This window comes from Aythya ferina, assembly GCF_964211825.1.
Source record: "Aythya ferina genome assembly, chromosome: 5".
NCBI lineage: Eukaryota > Metazoa > Chordata > Aves > Anseriformes > Anatidae > Aythya > Aythya ferina.
The window spans coordinates 63,511,494-63,534,544 of NC_140301.1; the positions used below are offsets into that span (position 1 = coordinate 63,511,494).

Genomic DNA, 23,051 nt, shown 5'->3' on the forward strand with positions numbered 1-23,051 from the left:
TGGTGCTTGGCACCTTCTGCACCAGCGCCATCCCCCAGCTTTAGCTTTCATGTTCCTGCTTTGCTCCGTGATCCCACACCTCGCCTTGGTGAGGAGCGAGGTCTTAGGGCAGCTCCTTTCCTCAGGGTAGCCCTAAGCACGGGTGTGCTGTGCAATACACTGATGTACAGCCTTAGTGTAGGGCCAATTTAGGATTTATAAATAAGGTTAGATGGTGGGATTTTTAATAGCCCTTTCAATCAGTGTTTGATCACCCACCCAGTTTAACACCACATCCCTGCTGTGGTTCACATTGCTGCATTTTTCCCTGGTTCTGCTGTGATTGCAAGGCTTATTTAAGCTTGTGTACGTTATTTTTGGGTTCCAGTTCCCTCCTCCAAAGGGATTTGCAAGCCTGTTGCAGGTCTGTGTCTCTGCACAAACCTGGCAGCAGGACTGTCCGTACTGATTTGCCTGGCCTGTTTGCTCTCTGCTTTGCTGTTGGAGATGTGGCTGTTAATTAGAGATGCCCTCTGCCATCTGAGCAGATATCCTGCTCACCTCCCCCATGGTGGGGCTGAGCAGCAGCTCCCAGCACTGCCTGGGTCATGACATGGGGCAGGAGGGGGGCTTGTGGTGGCTGCTGCCTCCCTGCAGAATGAGAGGCTGGAGAGCTCCCCTCGCACCCCCTGCTAATGAGCATAACGAGCATTCAGATGTCTGTGAGTAATCCCAATCCCAGCTCTTGTTCTCTTGGGCGGAACAAACCCCAGCTTTCTTGTGCTGCTTGCTGTGCTGGCCTGGAGCTGGGCCAGGGGCTGGGGGCTGCTCCCACCCCTGCCTCCCACAATTGCTGCATTCATCCTGCTGGGGCTGGCCTGGGGCAGGGCAGATCCTGCAACTGCACTTCTCTTGCTACTTCTCCTGCTGCTGCTTGCAGCTTTTCCTCTTTGTTCTGCATGTCCTGTTGAAGAGGAACACCCAAGCTGGGTTTTCTCCTCCTTTCAGCATCCTCCTTTCTGTCCTGCACGGAATACTCTTTAGGTTGACTTTCTTAGCCATAAGTGGAATAAAACTTTTCTCCCTGCTTACCCTGTTACTTAGAGTAATAAGATCCTCCTTATGCTGTGCTAGCTTTGATTACGTGTATGGCATTATGCTTGGGCCGGGCATTTGGCTTCTAATGGATATCTGAGCTGTGCTTCTACAGGGGGTGGTGGGGGAATAGCAAACTTGGCTCCTCATAAAGAAAAACAAAACAATTGCAATTTAAACTTGAGACGAAATAGAAAAAGAACAAGGGAGCTCACTCATGAGATCAAAAAAAAAAATACTGGCACCCTAAACGTTGCAGAAACATCAAATGCTGTGGATTGCAACGCAAATTGTTTTCTGCACAAAGAGCAATTCTTGTTCTCACTTCTCACAATAAATCCCCCAAACATCAGTAAATCGATAGCGTGGCACTTGTATGAAGCAACAACGCTTTTTGTGAGATCAACAACGCTGTGTTGGGGTGAGGGAGATGTAAAACAGCTCAGGAACCACCATGGTGTAAATGTCCACAGGGGCACGTGGCTTTCAGTAGGTGATGGCATTGGTTCCTCTCCCCTGGATTGAGGACAGGAATGCTGAGAGGCTGGCCTGAAGCTGGTCCCCCTTTTTGATTAAAAAGCTTTGGTGTTTATGTGACAAAGAAACCTCTGAATACATAGTGAAATTGTACATTGCACCCATTTAAAGCAAGACCTGCTTGGGTTTCTCCAGCTGTGCCGTACAGAGGATGCGGTCTTGGCTGGTCCACAGAGCTCCCTGGAGTTACAGGTATTAAAACACAGGGAAGAGGAGCACTGCGAGCTGCATGGGGGGACCTCTTGGATCCCCAGCTAACTGGGGTGGTTTCAGATGGGAGCTGCAGAAGGTGCTGGGGCTCCATCGGCCCTGACATCCCCGTGGGAGGTGGAATTACTGGGAGAAATGCCCCAGCCAGCCTGAGCTGCTGCAGAAGCCAGGGCCATGTGCTCACTCCCCTCGTCTTCCATTTGTTTCTGTCACACAGCACGATTTAAAGAGCGTGATCTTTGGTTTTGTGCACAGTCCCCAGATGAAGACCTTTAGTTGTGCCTGGCGTGAATGTGTGCTGCACAAGGACAGTGCTGCTGGCGAGTACAAAGGAGAGGCAGTCGGAGTGCCAAAATTAACTCTGCTCAGCGAGATGGAGGGCAGGCGGGGGCAGAAAGGGCTGCTCGGATGGGGAGGCAGGGGGCTGAGAGAAGATGGGAAGAGGGAAGGGAAACCTTTCTTTGTCTGTGTGCTCTAAAGGGGATTTTGGAGTGTTCCGCATCCTATCCTGCCCCACTGTCCCTGTGTATGGGGACTTCTTGTCTTCCCCAGGGCTGGAGGTTGGGGTTTCTGGGTCTGGCTCAGCTGTGCCACAGCCCCATTGCCTGACCCCATTCTGCAGCACAAGTGCTTGTCTGGCCCCAAAAGGGAATGGTTAAGTGAAGTCACAGCTAGCACTGAGGGCAGTGTGGATGTGGCTTGGCAACTTCCTGAAGCACAGGATCCTGATGGTGTGTCAGGGCACCGACTTGTCCTGGGTTGTCCTGGGAGTTCCTGTCCCTTAAGGGGATCTGCTTGGCAGCTCACCTTGCCAGCCGGGGTTTGCTCATAGCTGCAGTTGAAGTGATGAGGAACATCCACAGCAAATCAATGAACCATACAGGAGCTATGTGTGTGCCACCAGGATCTCAGAGCTGCTCCCATCCACTCCATCGTTTGGTGGGTGAGCAGTAGATTGATGGAAGTAACTGGTGAATGGAACTAACCAATGTGGTCCCAATGTAGGAAGATGGTTTTGACTAAGGGGGTGTATATTTTTTCTTTTTTCCTGGTTAACTCACTACCCCTCGCTGTGTTCTAACTTTGTTCCTGGGCACCCACTGTTCCCCATTCTTGGGGTACATTGGTCTGATATGTTGGTGGCGAGTGCAGGAACAACCGTCTATGGGCAGGCAGTACCTAGGTAGAAGCAGTTGATGAGAGAAAAGCTATGGTCTGGAGAAACGGGTTGAGGAGCTGTGTCGATGGGGTTAGAGCCTGTGGAAGTGACATGGGTGAAGGTCCTGCTGGCAGAGGTGTCAGCGGAGGCAGAGGGCACTACTGGGAAAGAAACACGGTTGTGAAAATCAGAGAGTGGACTTGTTTGCAACCAGATCGGTTTATTGAAATTTCATGGCAGTCTATCAGTGGTCACTTCAGCAGGAGCTGGATCAGGTCACTGCTGACCTTGTGGCACTGCTAGAAGAAGCTGCACATCTCAAAGACCTACCAGAACAGAGGTCTTGTTCCCTGGTGAGCTTCTGGCTTAGCATCCCATGGGCTTCCACCTAGATGTGTCAATGCATTTTAAAAGAATGCTTCTCTCCCTTAGAAATGTACCAACTTCTTGTGGTCTGCTCAGGTACACAAGGAATTTGAGGAGCTTGATCAAAGGTGACAGTTGTGTAGCTTCCTTTGAGGATGTTGAGATGAGACCTGTCAAACTAGAAGGTCACCGGCAGCACAGCTGATCATGCTCCAGCTCGTAAGAACTGGGTTATCCCAGAGGGCTGAGGTTGTCTTGGCACGCTGCTTGTTGGCATTATATCTTCAGATGCTCAAGGTGATAAGCCAGAAAATAGGAAACCTTCAGTGGAAGACAAATGAGATTGCAATGAAATTTAAATGAAAACAATTTTGGCAAAAGATGTCTGCGAATCCCTCAATATAATATGCAGCTTTCAGACTTAGGAGTCAATTTATTCTGAAAATATGGGAGTATAAAAAGTACATCCAAGCTTTAAATAAATAAATAAATGAAATAATAAAGCATCCAATATGTACTAGGAGGAAAAAAATTGAAGAAATTGAAAGAACATTTTTTAACAGCTTCATTGCAGGTGATGCTAGGTAAACAGATAACAGCTTTTTAGAAAGTGATACTAAGATCTTCAAGGAATGAGCAATTTGCACTGCAGAGCAACAAATTTTAATGCATCCAAGAAAACCCAACAGCATAAGGACATAATATTGAACTCTACCCATGAGTCCTGTTTCTAACCACAGACGGTATCTAGATATAGACAAATAGATATGAAGTGTTCCTGTGCAGACAACCCCTACTTCACCTCAGAACAGTTAACATTATCTGATATGTCTTGGCATCAAAGGAAGGAAGCAAGCAACCCATGGAGATGTAGATGGAACTATAAGAAGCAGCAGAAGAAAAAAAGGTACAGACAAATTATTTCCCTTTTTGCAGAGAATAATTGAGCCTGGCTCTGTAGGAGACAGAGGTTATATCTGTAAAAGATGATGAAAAGCCAAGGTTGATGCTAACACTGCTGTTTAATACTTAGTGACCTAATCCATGATTGCAGCTGCTTCAGGTCTCTTGGGATCACATAAATTACAGAAACAAACCAGGAAACATCTCCCTGACCTGTGGAAGGGATTGCTTTCTCCCTGATCTGTAAGCTCACTTGATGATAGTCCTGTTAGGAAAAGGTCTATAAACGTCAGAAGGAAGATGTGAGCTGCTTCTTCCTGACAAGCATAAACACTTGCAGGGATTCAGAACCAGTGGGACATGGGGGATTAAAATTAAGACTAAACAGGAAATAGTTGGGATCTTAATACAGAGCTGTGTACCGGCCCCTTTGGGCTGTACTTATGGCATCAGAAATGCAGATACTCAGCTGTGGGGAAACCCCAGTTAGCATGGTGAGGATTGGCACCTCTGTCCTGTGGAGGCTGTGGGTGCTGCCCAGCTGAAGGGAAGGGGCCAGCTGTGGCCATATCTTATTTTTCTTTTATGTTGCTTGTGTTAAAATAATTGTTCTTTCTCTTTAGTGGGACACGGATCTCCCTTGAGTGTTTGCCAGTAAGATTTCCACTATCTCCTATTAAGTGTGTGTCCAGGTGTGAAGGGCAAAGCCTTGACAGTAATCTCAGGTTACAGAGAGCACACAGTTTCACTGAGTTGATAGAGACAGCTTGTTGTGTAGTTGGATACTTGAGAACTTGGAAGGTGCATTATCAGTTGGTGCTTGATTTATTGATTGGTGATTCTGCACCTTGCTAATTGGAGACAGCTGGCTTGTCAGCACTGCTAAACAAACATTGGGTCAAAGTCACTCGTCCTTCAAGGCAAAGAAAGATTAAGTTGTGCTCTCAAGGGGTTTGGTCCTTGATGTTAAGGAAGTGAAGTTGGTAAAAGGCTTGCTCATAAATGATGGAAGAAGCACTTTGCTAAGTGGGTAGTGATCAAAATGTACGGGGAGAGTTTTTGAGAGAGTGGTCAGGCTGTGGAGTCTCCTGCCTCCTTGAAGGTCTTCCAAAACTGCCTGGACATGGTCCTGGTCCCCTGTGGTCCGGGGGGCTGGACCAGATGATGTCCAGAGGGTCCCTTCCAACCTCAACCATTCTGTGCATTTGTCAGAAGTAACAAGATCCATGTTTGCCTTATGACAGAGTGAAGGCTAAAGACTTTAATCTCAAGACTGAAGTTGTTGTACTGACAGTAGCAGCAGTGCTCCTTGTGGGAGGCTGGGAAACTTTCCAGCGAGTCTCTGCAAAGGATACTTTTTTGATGGTTTTGTGGTGCTTGTGGATTATTATTTGCTCCCTGAAATCCTTCTTTGTCAGAGTGGTGGTACAACAATCAAAATGATCTTGGTCCACTCAAAGAAGTTGGCAAATGGGAGTCTTAAAACTGGAGCTGTGAAAATTGGGTCAAAATATGCAGTTTCATGTCAAATTCTGAAAGCAAAAAGACCACTTTTCAGTCTTGGGGTAAATTAGGAATAATTTCACTTAAACTAGTGGGCTGACAGGTGCATAGAAATAATTCCACATAATATATGCCAAAAATACATGGTCTCCTGAGGCATTTTCTGAAGCACTTTGCCTTCAGCACCTTTCAGCTGAGCATTGCTTTGAGTTCAATTTATTCATTCTTAAAGACTGACCTTCCTCATGCTGCTGATGGACTGCTTCCCTTCATCCCTCCCAGCTGAGTGCTGCAGGCCTGTTTGTCGTGACCAGAACTGTGCTGGTGGAGCCCCAGTTCTGCTAATCAGTCTTGGTTGTGTGGATTCATCTTGGTTTCACATAAAACAGAATAAATTAATGTCACGTACATAAATGCACAAGACTTTACTGACATAGCAACTTCTGGCTTGGGCATGTTTCCAGACATCTCAGAAGTGCTGGGTGGCAGTAATTCTGTCTGGTCAGAGGATTGCTGGTCAGTCTGGGATCTATAATTAGTTTGTTGAGAGGGATGTTTTTAACTAGTATTTAGGATTTTTGATCTAGGTCAGACCTGGTTTGCAGAAGCTGGTCAGTTCTCACTGGGGAGCTGTGGTGGAGGTGGAACCAGAAGTACAGTCACTTTGTTAAGGGCCTGAAAGTTTTGGGACCAGGAGATCCTACACCACCTGTCTATAATCACACCCTTGGGGCGTAACAGCATCCTGTTGGTCTTCTATTTATCATGTACCTCCCTATTGCAGGATTAAGAGATTGAATTCATTTTCTGACTCTTTACTGTTCCTATTTGTTTGCTGTTACAGCCACCTACAAGAAACCACTCTGGCTCTGAAGGCCTTCCATCTTGCCTTCCTGCCTCCCCTTCCCTTCAGTGTTATTCTGGTGAAACAGCAGGTTTATATCCTAATGGAAACTAAAGAATAATTATAGTTATGTAATCTTGTGATGCCATTAAGTCATATGACAAAGGCACAGAAATTCATAATAATGTCAAGGGAGAAGAATCTGTCAGCTGTGTTTCTTAAACTGCCTTATCTGGTGTCACACAGTTTATTATTGATGTAGGACCAGAGCTGTGCCTGGCACTTCAAACATGAATGAAAAGGCACAGGTTATATTTAACATAAAGTAGGGAGAATGCAGATAGGCAGCAGTATATACAGGGGAAAACAGATGCAATTTTTCCTGAAGCAAAGGAAGGGAAACACATTTTTAGACTTTCTGGTGGATTTTGTTTTAAGACAGACCTGCAGGAGACCATTATTAAGGGCTTTGATTCTCTGTGTACCTTTAGACAAGGAGTTGTATAGTGAGAGGTGAGGAGTTTCTGAATTAGAGCCTGGGACCATTAGGCATGGAAGGATCTGTCTGATGTCTCTAAATATCCGTGTCAATACGGAACAGGAAAAAGCACAATCTAGGTAAAAAGGCAGCATTGGCACATGCACAAATTGACCAAACCAGCTGTAGATAAGTTATTGCTGGGACTTCCAGAGGTGCTGCCCAACCACGTCAGCTGTGGGCCTTGTGGGATTCAGGTGGCCCAGAAGCCTCAGGACTGCCCGTGTGTTGTGTGGGACCTGCACGTGAAACCTCTGAAGGGTTTTGGTGTTGGACCAAGCAGCTGGTGTTGTTGCTCTATGTCATAGGCTGATCCACTGCCACCGATCTGCTGTGAGGAGCAGTGACCCTGGCAAGATCTCACCAACACATTGTTAAGTGTGAGCAACTGGTGCAAAGCCAGTCCTAAGAGAGCAGAGGCTTGTAGCCTTCATACTCCCCTGCTGCCTTTTTTTTTTCCTTCCTTTTTGTCCTTTTGTTCATTTTCCATTACTTCTGTCTGCACATTTTTGACATAGAAGAAACTCCGTCCTGTTCTCTTGGTGTGGGGCACCCCTCTGTTCAGGATGGATTTAGTTCTTTGGAGCCTAGGCTCAGGCCTGTGCAGGAGCTCTCAAGGAGATGGGTTGGCTTTGGTCATGTCTCCTGATTTCAGGTTCCATCCCTTCCTCCTCAGGTGGAGCGATGGGGACCTGGGGAAATGAGCCACTGATACAGCCGTGCTCTGAGGCTTGTTTGAAGAAAAGTTCAAAACCCCTTCCTTTCTCAAAGAAATGCTCTAGACAACATAACCTTCATTGAACTGGTATTGAATCAATTGAGGAAACATTAAAAACCAGGATGAAGAAGCCATTGATGTAGCTGATGAAGTTCCCTCAGTACAGAGAGCCCTGAGGATCGATGCTGTGTTCGGAGTGCCAGGCTTGCCGTTCTGTGCCTCTCTGAAATTCGCAGGCACCTCTTAATGCTGTCCGGTGGAAAATAAATGCTATCTGCATGAACTGATAAGCATTATGCTGGGGGTTTGCAAGCAGATAGGACAAGTGACTGCCTGCTAGTACAGAGTAGAGGTGCAGAAAAAGCTTGTTCATGTGTCCTTGGGAGCCAGTAGCTGCAAGAAAACCAGGCCTGTGTTGTTCATGTAACACCGCTTTCTGATGTTTCACAAAATGGGTAGCTTCATCATGAAACATCCTGTGGTATGTACGAGCTTGGGGGCAAGAGGAGGCAGAAATCATCTGTCAGAAACCACCAGGGATCCTGTGACAGAGCTCACATAATTTGGATCAAAGCTCAGGGACTGAGAGCAGATAGCAGAGGTGTATTGCCCCCCTTGGTCCTGCATCTGCAGCATGGATCAGGCTGATGCCAGAGCCTGCAGCATCTTCTGATGCTTTTACTGATTTAATACTCTATCTTTCTAAAGTTACAAAAGAAAAAAATTCTAGTCTGCCCTTGTCTTTGAAATAACTTTTCTCCCCTCTTCATTAATCAGGAAAGCTGTTACAGCTCTTGACAGCACTCTGGAGCAAAACAAAAAGGCCTAATTCACTAATAGGACCTAATGCATAGTTAAATTCTGCAGTGAGTCAGTCTATTTATCAAGACAATTCAACTTGAAAATTAGTCATCTAGAAAGATTTTGTTGGTGTTATGGAGTGGGCATATCTGCCTGGAGAAGGGGCATAAGTGCTGCGAGGGCTCTGGGAAGAACAGAAACCTCACGCTTCTTGGTGAGATGGATTTATTTGAAAGTCAAGTCACTTTTCTGCTCAAACAGTTGAGATCAAGGTGCGACATGTCCACTGACATATTAAGATAAATTTCTCTCTGGCCCATGGGAAAAGCAAGGCATTTGTGGTGCCTCGGCAATTCCCAGTGCTGCCGAAGCTCTCCTTGCAGCATCCCTTTGGTAGCCAAGATTCTGGAAGGCTTCTCTCATTGCTGGTTAAAGCATGGAATGTGTATTTTAGGTAATATCTCGTGATAACTTTTTGCATTCAGGTCTAGAGTTGCTTTCTGTTATTGTTTAAAATCTTAAGTTAGGTGTGCACGAATGCTCTAGATCCATAAGAGCTGTGTTCCTGCCCGCACTGGTGAAGACAGCCCAGGCTTTGAGTGCGGGCACCTAGACCAGGGGATGCTCTGAGGGGTGGGCATTCCTTGTGCCCTTGCAAAAGGAACGAAATGCCCAAGAATGGAGAAATAGAAGCTCTGTCCTCCCCTGCTGGGAACCTCTGAGAAGTATCTCGTATCTTTTTTTTATTTTCATTAAAAAAAAAAAAGCTATTGTCTACCCCCCTATTGGACTCCATCACAGCTGGAGACTGCTACAGCATGGAAACCAGTACTTGTATGGGGTATGGTGTATAGGACCGTAATGAGGTTTGCATGAGTGTGGTTGTCATCCACCTGAGGGGGCTTCAAGATATGAGTTGCATGACGCAGGCTTCTCAGGGTAGCTAGAAGTCTGGTATATGGTTAATAGGCTCAGATATGGGGGCTTTCAGGAAGGCATTATCTGTAGGTCAAAGTAGTTTCTGGTATGTTGTGGCTGCTTGTATGGCAGACGGGTACAGAAACCACACAGATGACCTTGCAGTTCATTTTTATTCATGTGCATTTGAAAAAAATGGTAGCTCATGTTTAATGGGAGTGCTGCCTAGGTGAATGAAATGGGGTTACACACACAGTGATCCAGCTGGGATCTCTGCTCCCAGCTCCCCAGCTGGGCTGGGCCAGAGCAGTTCCCCTGAAACAGCACTGGGCTGATCCAGAGTGCGTGCTGGAGAAGCCATCTCCAGACCAATTGCTCGACTGCTTTATAATGGCCCAGGTGGTTGAGTTTGCCCGATACATCCCATTACAACATCTGAGTTTTGATAGCATGTAACTGAGTGACATTTTCAACTCTTCAGGCTTCAATTTTCCCTTTAGAGAGCCCTCCAAGGACTCAAGTTTTCAGTAATATTTCAGCTAATACGTTTCGGTCATTTGACAAAATGAGAGCGAGGAAAATGATGTCATTTTGTTCATCTTAAAAGATATTCTTACAGCCATTTTCCTGAGACAGCTCCTGTTCCTCCAGGCTTCAGAGCAGTGCCGTGGTAGTTAATGGAGGCACATAAGGAATATGCTTTTCTTGTAAAAGATGCTTGTATTTGACCAAGTTACTAGTGTCTGAAAATCTGTGTGATCAGGGGAGCCTTATGAGAGCTTTTTCTAATTCAAAGCTAGAGAGAACAAGTGTTGGAAGAGTCACGCTGAGCCCATTGAGGGTGAAGAGTAGGGTGGTAGGACCTGAGAAGAAGCTGGGAGGTGTTTAAAGGATGAGCTGATAAGGCACAGGCATTTGGAGCAAGGTTCCTGGCTATCTGTGAATCAGGTACTGTGAAACATGATGTTCTTCTTGGATTTGGGCCTAAAGGAGATGCTCATCAGCACGGATAGGATTTTTTTTCAGAAGCAATTTGTTGTCTAATCTTTATTGATTTTTGATGGTAACATGGTTACTTGGATACCAATAGATAAGCGTCTGCGCCTTTATGTGCCTTTAAAATCTATCGCAGTGAGATGATCTTACAAAAAAACAGAGGGTTATGAATGCCTCTGTTGTGAAAAATGGGAAGATGCAGAGGAAATACCAGCTAGGGCCCAGGTGCGTGAAGGCAACATGGAGAAATCAGTGAGGTCTTGTTCCCGGAATGGGTGCTGGTGGAAGAGCAGCACGTGGGCACATAATGGGAGATTACTGAGATAGTTGTCCACAGCAACCAGAACCCAGCTCTCTTATAATGCTCAGTTTGGAATAAGAGCTCTTTTCTTCAAATGGATCCTGTTATTTTCGTTCACTTTGGGGTGAATCATAGAAAAGGGTGGCCAAAGCCCAGGTATGAACTCCATCTGAGCAAACAAGCCTTGGGATAGCATTCCAGCATTACAAAATAAGCCACATTACCTTCTCTGGGCTTGGCAGGGACTTCTTGAACAGTAAACCATGACAGATCAGTTCCTGTGGGGCAGCTTCTTAGGAAAGATGCCTGCTTGTGGTTGAGCTGGAGAGGTCCCTGAGCTGCTCAGGCCATGGAAGCTTCTGGGATTGCTGTAGTCCATGTGTTGGCTGCCTTTTTCTTACAGGCCTTTTGTCAGCTCCAGCACTGTTTATCATACATTTCTGTTCTGGTTGTGTTCCTGATCAAGGATTAGGGCTGCTCTGTGCTAGATGCTGGATGAAGAGGTGATGATGGTCGGTGTCTTAGAGGCGCGATGAGCCACATGACCCAGAAGTAAGGCAACAGGGAGGCTGTGGGCTTTCTGCATGGGGTAACAGAAACCACCAGTCCAGTGCCCACACTCCGCCTATCTTAGATGTGTTTAATTACACATTCCAGATACTTTTCTGCTTCCCTTTTAATTATTGTTTCTACCAAGACTTCAAGTACCTGCACCTAAGAATAATTACATAGCAGCCCATTAGCTAATGCTCCCGCACTTTAAACACCATGAAAACTGCAATATAGCTGCTGCTTACCTGCAAGGCCACTCATTCTGCGATTTCTGTCTCTGGAGGACCATTACAAATCTTTGTTCCTCCTCTCTCCTTTCTCCTGTTGTTGTTGTGCATTCTTGTTTTTCATTTGCATGGCTTTCTCCATTGAAATGAAATCCTAATTGATGATCTGAGGAATGTTTGGATAAAGTTAGGGCAGGATCAGGTGCGCTGCTGCCTTTGAGCACAGAGCAGACTCTGTGCTCCTGCACCTTGCTGCTTTAGGCTGAATGTTACCCATAGCAAATAACGACAAAATAAATCTAAAATGAAGACAAAAAAAAAAAAAACACACACCGTAATCAGTGCTTCCCATTCTTTCCTCCACTTCTGTACAATGTGCATGCTTTTACCTTAATCTCTGTGGCCTTATAGCAGTACCCACCACCAAATTATCTGCATACCCGATCAAGTGCTGTGTTTTTTCTCTCCCAAAGCATGAAGTCTTTCAGCTTCCTTCCCTGCCCAGCCACGATGCTTGCTTGCTATTATGAACCTGGCTATTACGCTTACAAGGAAGCAGCTAAATGCAGGTGTGTAGATTCCAGACATGCTCAGCAGGGCAACCTACACTTTAATTTGTTTGAAGGAGGTATAAAACTTCTGGGATAAGCTTTGTTAATAGAAAGGTGCAATCGTATCTTTAAAGGAAACACATCTCCAAAAATCAATGTGATTGACCTTCTTTTCAGTTTTAATTAAGCCAAATCTTCCTTCCTGCTAGCACACCGACCTGTTTCACTGCTTGCTGCAGACATGAGGGTTGAGCCAAAACCCTTCTATTGCAGCTGGAATATCTGATAAAGGCTCTCATCCTGTGTTGTCTAGAAGCAGTATGAGCCAGGAAGGTGCTTCCACTCCAAAAATTTTTATTTTTATTTTCTTTAAACAAATGCAGCTGCCTACAGGAGCAATATGCTGAGGGGCTTTGTAGCACTGGGATTTGGGCCAAAGCTGGAAAACCAGCCTGAGATGTTCTTCTTTTGTAAGGCAATCAGCTGAAGAGAACAAACTCTCCTTGAATAATTGCCATTGCACGTGGAGTCGTCATTGTAGGTGCACATGTCCTGGAATGCTGTTCCTTCTAATGCAGAGGCTTAGCGCATACATTTGGACAATTCTCCAGGCAAACAGTCAATTTTTATTGACCATGTGTTATGAATTTCTGAAAGCTGCATTTCCCAAGAGTCTTGGAGTACTGGTTAATGAGAAGTTAGCGTGCATTTACTCCAAGACATGGTAAGGGTTATAATGGGGCTGCCTGGTACCACACTTGCTCAGCAACGAAGAGCTGTGTTGGGCTGAAGTCTTCTGCTCTGTGGGGAAGAGGAGTTTCATGCTGTAAAACATGGCAGTGATGCGAGTTTAAAGAAATTCTTGAAATCTGTGTGCTTGTGCAGGAATGGGATGTGCTCAGCCTAGCAGTAGCTAATTTGGTTAAGCCTCAGAGAAACGTATGCAGAAGTTCTTCCAGTTTCTCTGTATTTTATTACAGAGCGCTTGTGGGCCATTCCACTAGAAGTTAGTTTTCAATTTAAGGGAACTATATGTATTTACAGTGTGTGTGTATATAATGCCTGTTAGAGTAGACACCACTGCTACATCCTCCGCTGCTGTCATTAAGGGAGGGGATGAGCGATCCTCATCATGCTGCAGCTGGAGCCGTGCCACCCTGGGCACTGCACCCAGTGGCTTTGGGGACATTTCTGACCTGTAGCCGGTGGGTTACTTGGTCCTCTGCCAGATGAACCCAAATCAGTTTCATTTCTCTGAGCACTTGTGCATCTGAGTAGCTGGTGAGTGCCACGCTGGTTTAGCAAGAGCTCAGGAATCTCTTCCCAAACTGTGCACGGGAGGCTGCCTGTCACGAGGGTACAGTGTTAGTTAATGTGTGGGGAATGGGAGACACGATAGTAAAAAAAACGTTTGGGAGTATCTTTGTGGTAGTTTTCTAGTCTATATTTCACGAGGAATTTGATCGTTTGCACTCAGCCCAGTGGGAGAGCTGCCATAATTAGCGGCATGCCTGTTTCCTCATATTTATATTTATTTCAAGCTACAAAAATGTGTTTTGGAAAAAAAAAAAAAAGGTAGAAGAATAACTGGCATCCTGAAGGGAAGGAAATCAATATGAACCAGCCACCAAAGCAGGTCAGGTGCAGGCTCCTGGGTGATCCCAGGTGTGTGTGAAGCTGGGAGGACTGGGGAGAGCCCAGTGAGATGCAGCCCTCGGCTCGGGTAAGCCCCTGGCAGTCTCCTCCACCCGTGCCCTGCCTTGTGAGCAAGCTGCCAGGGTTGTGACTGGTGGAAGGACCTCGGCCCAGGGCCATCAGGGTTTGCAGGGCATTCCTCAGGACCTCAGGGCAGCCTCATTCCCAGTGATGGTGCTGAGATATGACCTGTGAGCATGAGGTGGAGTTTGAGGGTGGGTGATGAACAAGCCCCTGCTAGGGAAGAACAGCTAAAGTCTTAAAGTAATGACAGGTGCTGTCTATTTAGGAGCTGACAGTGTGGAAGCGCAGCTGAATGTGAATTCCTGCCTGAGACCTGAGGGGTGGCCGAGGTCCCACAGCATGTGTTGGTAGCTGTGGGGTGGCTGTCTGCAGGCTCTGCAAGCCCCACAACAACGGGATCACTGTCAGACACCTATCTGTCATTCAATGCAGTGACACAGCTCTTGGAAAGAAGAGAAATAATTAAAACGTGACCTAAACCACTGTCAGGATGCCTTAGCAGAGGCGTTATACACTGGGGGATCTAAAGAACAGTTGATGCCCTGGAAAGCCGGCTCAGGGTGCTGCTGGATCTGCCTCCGTCCTCCATGGCTTGTGTTCCTTGAAGCAGCAAGGTGGGCAGGGCACGGGGACCACTGCGGGGACTGGCACTGCTGGGGATGTCAGCAGTGGACTGGGGACAGCAGCAGTCCAGGTCTCTGCTGGTACAGCTGGAGAAAGGGACATCAGGCAGGGTGCCTGGTGACAGGGACACGTGCTGTCATGGGGTGGACAGAGGTGCCAGGTGTGGTTGGTGGGGTCCCACCACAATGCAAGGCTGATGTGGGGCCATGAGGGGCAAGATCTTGGAGCTGGCACCGCATGGGTGCAAGGAGAATGTGTAGGAACAGAACCTATACATGTAGGAACGGGACCCGTTCTCCAGGTAACACCTTCTGAGGTGACCCCAGGAGCTGGGTGATGTGGTGCGAGTCCCTCCTCACATCCTCCTCACATCCATCAGTGTTCGGCTGCAAGGCTGCACGTGGGGGAAGCAAAATTGTGCCTTGATTTTATGTAGCAAAACTGTCTCCGCAATCACTTTTTTCTCAATGAAAGTTTCTGTTCTGCAGCCCCAATCGCAGCACAATTGCACAGATGCCCGCAAAAATCTCTGAATTTGCTTTTTCCTCAGTAAAAATAGTGGTGCCCTTCCTTTGCCCCTCTCTCAATTAGACACTACTTTGGAGAAAACAACAGCCCAGCACAGCACACCAGTAATGCTCCGTGTGAACCCCCTCCACTGCTTCCTTGCAGGAACGAAAGGTATTTCTTTATTAGAGGCAGAAATCTCCGGCTTGCAGTGCTGTTCCCCCATAAAGCACGCTTTTGTCTTTTGAAAAATAGCTGCTCGGTGACACAGAGCTGAAGGACTGCAACCCAGCCCTGGTGTCTGTGACACCTGGGAAGTTAAAGCTGTGGGAAGAGTTGGCATGCAGGGCTGTGGGGGATTGGAGGTGACACTGTCATTTACAGCCTCGTCCTCTGAAAAGTGAACAAAGCTATAGTCGTGCATGGCAAACATACTGGAGGGGGGTAATGAAGCCATCTATTTGTTATTCAGAGCAGGGTCAGAGCTTTTTCTGCTTATTTACGTTTCTTGTGTTGCTGCGGAGCAAGCTAATGCGTGCACTAATGTAGAGATTTGCCGAAGCTCTGAACAGCATGAGGAATGACAGGCTCAATGAAAAGCTGATCAGTCGTCATTCAAGTTCCCTAATGTGGGGAGTGGTGTGCTCGCTGCAGGTACCTCCTGTTATCCTGCACCTCTGGGTGGTGTCCCCGCAGCGAGGTGGTGATGGATGGGGGCTGTGTGCTGGGATGGTGCGAGGCAGGGGGCTGGCTGCAAGCTGGCTGTGCCCCTTGTGTCTCTGGGGACCTTATTTCAGCCTTAAATCATGAACCTCCCAGCTGTGCTTTTCCCTGCAGTAATACTTGTAGCCATAATTCTGCCTCTTGGCTAGCTGGGTGATGTCCCAGGCCCTGATGGTTAACTACCTGTTAGTTTGGTTTTTCTTCCTAATTAGCTTGTTTTTATTCCAAATGGGGTCTTCTATCTTGTATGCCAGCCTGCATGCACCACACCCTCTTGTACTGAGAATCTTTGAGGGGACTGCATGTGGTTTAGCTGCAGGTGGGGCTGCCTGCAGCGAGACGGATCTGGCCTTGCGCTAAATCTGCTCTCCCCCTGGCACTTGTCTGCTGACATCTGCCATCGCTAAATGCCAAAAGGGAGCTGAGCTTGTGCTGGGAGAAAAAGATGACTGGGAAGGCAAGGAAATGTTTTTTGTTGTTGTTGTTTTCTTTTTAAAGCCTTTCTGTTCCTTGAGCTTGGCTGCCTCAGCTCAGCAAATTGCAAGGTGAGAGGAGATCCAGCACTCGCAGCAGAAATGGCCCTGAAGTGGTGGTGTCGACATTGCAGCTGCAGGGCAACACTTGTGCGAGAGCAAATCAATATAAAACAAAGCAGGAAGATGTTAGAAACTGCAATTAAGGAGGAGGCTTGTAATCAGGCTCTAGGGAAAAAAAAATGGTAGTAGCATGGAGGTGAAAACCAGCTCTGGACTTTCATGATGTTTGTGCAAAGAAGTGGCTATGTGAGGACACATCTGCAGTGTTAACAGAGCCCAGGAGAGTGAGGTCCAAGCAGCTTTTATTCCAATTACCTTTGTATTTAGGCACTTGCACTGGAGCTTCTCTTGTGTACATAGTGCACCCCAGTGTGGGTTCAGGCATCTGTCCCTCCAGCTCCAGCATTTCTGCTCAGAAGGCCCTAAATCATGTCCTGCATAGAGCCACCCAGCCTGAGAGGCGCTTCACATCAGTTCCTCCATTCCCCAGGAAGGGGATGCTGGGGTACTGCTGGTAGGTTTGGAAGTTAACAATAATTACAATAATTCTGTTCCTGCTATATGCTCTTAGCTCGTGTTTCTTGTACCTAAGTCTTTGTCTGAAAAACTGTGAAGTTGCACTGACGTGAAATGAACCAAATATGACAGCGAAAGAGGATGTGCATGATAGTTTTAATGAGAAATGGCTTATTCCTGAGGGGAAAGGGTTTACTTTACCAGAGGAAAATACAAAGTTGGGCTGCATTTCTAGAGCCTCCCATGCAAGTCAGGTCATGAAAACCTGACCTGTGAGAGGTACATCTGTACTTCCTGGTTACCCATTGCTAATACACAGCTCAGAGTCCATTACGTTCAAAATAGCATCTTCTGGCATTAGCTTTAATCTCTGCTGTAGGGTAGATTTACTTTTGTTTGTACTTCTTACACAGCCTTCTCCAGCCCTGCCTGCTCCTCTACTTGAATTAGCCCCTAAATTAGTCTCATTCTCCTTTCCCTGGGAGTAGGATATTAAAGTTGGGCTGAAGAGGCTGAGGAAAAAAAAAAAAGGTATTTTGCCTCCTGTGTCATTAGCTGGCCTTAGCAACAGGCTTGTAATCACCTGCTTTTATTTATTTATATATATATTTTTTTCCTGCACCAGAAGGCAGCTGTAACCCTGCATCTTCACAGCCTGGCATCTGCTGATACCCATGAGGAAGCCCCTCCGATGAGGAGTGGTGCCAGCGCGGAAACCTCGTGGGCATGCAGCAGGTCAGAGCATGGGCAGACACCTTGATTCCAGCCCCCAGCACCAGCTCAGGGTTTGATCAGCAAACCAGGAGTATTGCAGATATTTCTCCTAAAACCCCAATTGCTCCCTGCTGTGCTGTTCCTTTGCTTTCAGCAGTTTCCCGGCTGCTGCTCCTCTCTGGCAGCATCGTTCCAAACCCTCTCAGGTCCCTGCTTTATTTGCAGTAGAGGTCGTTTTGGCTTAAGTCTCCTGGAGGTTTTGGGGGCATGCTAATAAAGCCTTGTGGGAGGTGGTCTCATTTTACTGCTTTGGTTATTGGAGCGCTGCTTAAAAGAATACAAACTCTTAGGTCTGCCAGTGGAGATAAAATGAATTGAAAGGTCAACAGCAGCCTTGGTGTTCCCATTTCTGTCTGCAGAGATTTCTCTTGTAGAGAAAAGGCTGTGGTTTATCATGTACTGCTTTGAGAAATGCTGAGAGGGCTGTGTTAGGAAGAGTGTAGAGAGAATGGTTTGACACACGTGCATGTTCACGAGTTTGCTGGCATCTCAGAATGGGGAAGAACGAAAGCAGCTCCACGTGCTGGAACATGTCTTGGCTGTTTTTGTCTGCCCAGAAGTTGGTGCAAAGGTGTTATCCTTTTAGAATTTTGTGCATTGTCTTCTGTTATACAAATTATGAGCTGGAACTCATGTAGAGCTTAGGGATATGGTTTAGTGGAGGGCTGTTAGCGTTGGGTTGGAGGTTGGACTCGATGACCTTGAGGTCTCTTCCAACCTAGAAAATTCTGTGATTCTGTGATTCTGTAACTTAAAATTCCTTAGCTTCTCCAAAGGTCTGAAGCAGAGGGTTATGGAGAGTGCACATGGGATGGTAACTGTGGCAACTAGGTGTCTGAAGCTAAGGACAGGTCCTGAGTTCCCTCATAGATGAATGTGTCCTGGTTGCACAGCATGATTCTGCCTTCCATGCAGTTGGGGGAGATGCAAGCATTGCACAGTGCTCCTTGTTTCCTCTAGAACAGGGTGCTGAAAATGGGGAAATGGGTTTTCCAAGAAGCCCAGACTGAAGTTGGTGGGAGCTGCATGTGCTCTGCACTTCTCAGCCATCCAGAGTGACTTCTCGCTCTGTCACTGTCTCATCCTTCTGCAGGCTTAGTTAGATCCCTTGGCTGGGTTAGGGTTGGTTGAAGATTGCAACAAAGAGTAGTGCTCAGGATCAACCCCTGAATGATGATTCCTCACCTTCTACACTGCTGTAGTCCTGCCCTTATACCAGGACAGTCTTGCTGCTGTCTGCTTGCCCATTTCCATAGCTGAGTTGCTTCTGAAGGTGCCATAAAGAAGCAAATGACTACAAATTGTGCCCTTTGTGAGAGCAATATAATTGCCTGGCTTTGAGGCTACTTTTCTAGTCATCTGAGGGGTTTAGGGTGGGAAATACAGCAAAGTACAGACCAAATTTCTCAGCCATGTATGGCTGAGAAAATAAGCATTTCAACGTAAGTGTAAATCGAATCTGAACAGAGCTGCATGAGGCAGGATGCACTTTCATGACAGAAGTGGGCTAAGTAAATTTTAAGAATAAAAATGAGAGGAGAAAAATGCCTTAGGCATATGGTATTTGGATGATGGGCTAAAGCAAAAGGAAGGCTTCCAGGAAAACAGAGCTGGTTATGTTGTTCTGTCACCGAGAACTTCCTGAGAAAGCCTTTCTACTCAAGGAAAACATCAGTTGGGGAATTTTTTGTAGTTTTCTCCAAGGCTTTATGGACCTCTTACTGAAATGTGGGTCTGCTGAGTGATGTTTGTGTGTGGCTCCAAAAGGCCAGATGTGTGTGGTGGTGAAGTGAGTGCAGGTAGCTGAGCTAATGTGCACGAGCCTGTAGGTTGGGAACATGGGCTTTGGGTGTGGGAAGAGCACTCCTAGCTGAAGAAACCTCCCTGTGTTCCCACAGAGCAGGTAGCATGGAGGCTGCAGAGGCTTCATCCTCAGGGAGCTGCAGCCTCAACCAGCTGATGATCCAGGGGTTTTGTCCAGTTGGGCAAAAAGGGAAGGACAAGAGTTGTGGTCTCCTTCATTTCCATCTACCTTCCTGGCCTTCTTCCCTCCTGGTACGTGTGCTGCCACATAAGCTGGGCAGCACTTTCATTATAAGCTGGAAGGTGTCCCGCAGACAGACACTGTTGAAGTAACCGACACAAAGAAGACATCAGCAGAAAGAAACAAAGCATATATCCCTGCCAAGTGGGTTGCCAAGGCTGCAGGAACACAAAAAGTGAGTGGCTTCATCCAATTTTTTTAGTGGCACAAAATAAATCAGAAGACAGAAATAAACAATTAAATGTGGATGGAAACATATACTGAGTGCCAGCAAGCAAAATAATACGTCAAGAAAAAATGTTGTGTGAATTCAAGTCCCTGGGAAAGTGTGAAACTGTTAGGTTTTGGGTGGCTGATCATTTGGTTTGCCTTATAGGAAGGGAACTGAATTAGGAGGAGCTAAGTTGCAGCTTTCACGTTTTCCCCACGATTTAAAATGATCGGTGCCAGGGTGATGGAGTGCCCTGGCAGGCAGAGCTGGGCTGGCAGCGGGGCTTTTCCCCTGAGCAGGACCAAAGCTCAGGGCACAGTGGTGTTAAACTCATTGCTACATCTCCTTGCGTCTGAGCACAGATTCAAAGCGTGCCCTGAAGTCCCAAATATTTTATGATCTTCCTGTGGCTCTCAATGAGCCTCCCAAGCAATCACAGGTATAATGCTGCTTGGCTTCAGGGTGGGCTGTAACCCGATTAAAGGCAGCTGGCAGTCTGTGCCAGATACAACACTCCTTTAAGATCTATGAGAAGCAAGCAACAACGTTGTACTCAATTTTGCATTAGTTCAATCTCCTTCCATCGCTGTCTCCTCCCTGCTTTCCTCAGCTAAGTGCAGCCAAAGCACACCTCGGTTTTCAGGGAGCTCTGCTTTTGCTCGCTGCTGCTTGCTGGTTTGACTCAGGCTGCGAGCTCTAAATCCTCTGTTTTCCTGCTTGGCAGAACTGACTGCTCAGAAGACATTTTAAATTTGGAAGCAATGCTAACAGTTGGCCTCAGTGTACCCAGTGATTTAAAAAAAATAAAAAATAAAATGAAATAATTATCTGGCATTGTGGAAGAAGCCAAGCTGTAAGGAGGATGGAGGAGCATAACACAAACATGTTAACATTTTACTGTCTTGTTTCATGTTCACGTACCTGGGTAAAGTAGTCTTGTTCATACAGAAATGTCTCAAAAAACAGGATCTGACACAGACTTTTTGAGGAAAAACACGAAATGTCTAAGCAAGAAGTTACTGCTGAAAATGCATTGCTGGAAAGTTGTCGTCTGTCTTCTGGGAGGTGACGTAGCCAGACTGCTACACTTTGAAAATGTGAAATGCTCCATTTGAAAATGCAGCCTTGGATAAATACAAGGACAGCCTGAGCACCCCAACCCTACCTCGCAGCAGAGTGGAGCCGTCCTAGAGCACTCCCTGCATATGCAGAGCCCTGGCATCTCCTGCAGGCTGGGCACTGCTCCTGGTAAGATTAGCTGGCAGATTAAGCTGCTTCCTGCATTTTGGCATGGAAGCAGGAATACTCTGGGTACTTGAGAGAGTAAAGATCAGAAGATTACCTTAATGCCAATTGCTGGAAGCAGGACAGATTGTTTTTTTTATCCAGCAAGTAGACTTGACCAAGGAACTGGTACTAAATCTAAACCCAGAGCCCCACTGGCATTTTACCATGAGCCTGCAACTATTCACGTATTAGTGCAAGCATGCATAGATTTTGTGTCAATGTATATTGTATCATGACACAATAACAAAGTACACAGGAATAAGCGATTTATATTCCATATATAAACTTAATGCTGTTACCTGCTGCTTTCCCTTTATTTTTCCATTTCTTTTCATTCTTTCAGTCATTGTTTTTCAAGGTTCCTATTTTTCTCAAGTTTTTTCTTGCTCCCTAGGATTTCTGTCGATGAGCCCTGCAGATGTACAAATCTTTGCCCAAATTTTGCATGAAGCATTCTGAGGGTGTAACTGAGCATTTGAGAAGTCTCATCTGGGTCTTGGGGTTGTCTCTTCTGGCTTGTCCTTGGAAATGCTCCAGGAGAAGGCAGGCTTGATGAGCAAAGGGCAGTGTCAGAAGGGTTTCCAGCAATCATGGCAGGTCAGATGACTCCAAGAGCTTTCTGCAGCTCGAAGCACATGGACAGAGCAAGACTGAGATGCAGACCAGGAATAAACCATTCTGTGGCAGTTGTGGTTGGAGATGTGAGAAGCAGCTGGGGCAGTGGAGCAGTGGTGGCTTCCAGCCTGAGGAAATGGCTCCTGCTTCCTTAGAGGTTGTATCTGGGCACCAGTGGGGCAGGACTTCGTTGCTTTCAGGGCTTATTTGTTCATTTATATATGTATATATATTAAGGATCAGGATGGTTTGACTTATCAAAAGATAATCCTGTAGACCAGTGCTTAGGTAGGTTTGTTCTCTGTGGTTGTACATTTATGGGGCTTTTTTTCAGAGATGTCAGCTCTCTACATTAAAAACAAAACAACACACAAGTCTTCACGAGCTTCTAGAACCAAATGACTTTTGACATCTCCAGGACTGCTTGCTTGTTTGTCCCCTAAAAACTTGAGGGCTGCCAACCCCCATGTTACTCCTCAATGAGAAGTGAGGCAACTCTTCTTCCAGGGTGCTCTGGGGGAGCTTTCTCAGCAGTGTATAATAAAGTGTCAGTGCCAGCACCACATGAAACTGTGCTATGGCAGTGATAATTTTGCCATTTTATGTGCACTAAAATTAAGAGAATGCCCATAAATAAAGGGTTATGTAAGGTCTAATGATGTTATCTTTCTCACTTACCTTTGGCTTTATTCAGCATCTGTAGTGCTGCTGGGTTTTTATACGTCTGTGTGAATTTAAGTCAGGGCTGAACTTGATAAAATAAAATAATGGCCAAATGTTTAAAGGCACATGTGTGAAATGCACAATTACTTGTGGCTAGAGTGAAACAATTAATTTTTCCTGAAATGTGGGACAGCCTATGTGGTATGGTGACTTTCCAAACAGCTGTTAAGTGTTCATTTTATTCTGGAATTATTTCTCTTCTCAGTTCCTTCTTATCAGTGTGCAACCTTGTATTTTGTCATGAAAAAGGAAGGGTTTTTTCAGAGTACAGTACTGCTTGTCAAAGCAGGTCTGACTTGAAGGTGCAGGGTAAGAACCGTCTAAAATCAGGCCCCAAATGAGCCCTTCATGGATGATGACTGGAGCCCTTCGCACCTCACACAAACACACCACGCTCCCTGTGGAGCTCAGGACATTCGCACTGCCTGTGCCATGGAGGTCTGATGTGACCACAGATCACCTTGATGCCAGTTGTCCCTAGCGTGTTTTCCCCTCGGAGGGGCTGGAGGCAGCTTTAGCTGAAGTTCTTGGTGGGATGGTGCAGCATTAGGAGAGCAATGGAAATGGTATGGAA

At 46.4% G+C, this 23,051-nt stretch overlaps 1 protein-coding gene and 1 long non-coding RNA gene across 4 annotated transcripts in view; both read left to right on the forward strand.

Annotated features, from left to right (window-relative positions):
• Positions 1-23,051, forward strand: part of MDGA2 (MAM domain containing glycosylphosphatidylinositol anchor 2) — a 328,803-nt gene that overhangs the window by 50,000 nt on the left and 255,752 nt on the right. The window lies entirely within an intron of this gene.
• On the forward strand, positions 20,820-22,542 carry LOC311438256. The gene is made up of 2 exons (XR_014694031.1): positions 20,820-21,100; positions 21,534-22,542. It is a non-coding gene; the product is annotated as an uncharacterized lncRNA (long non-coding RNA).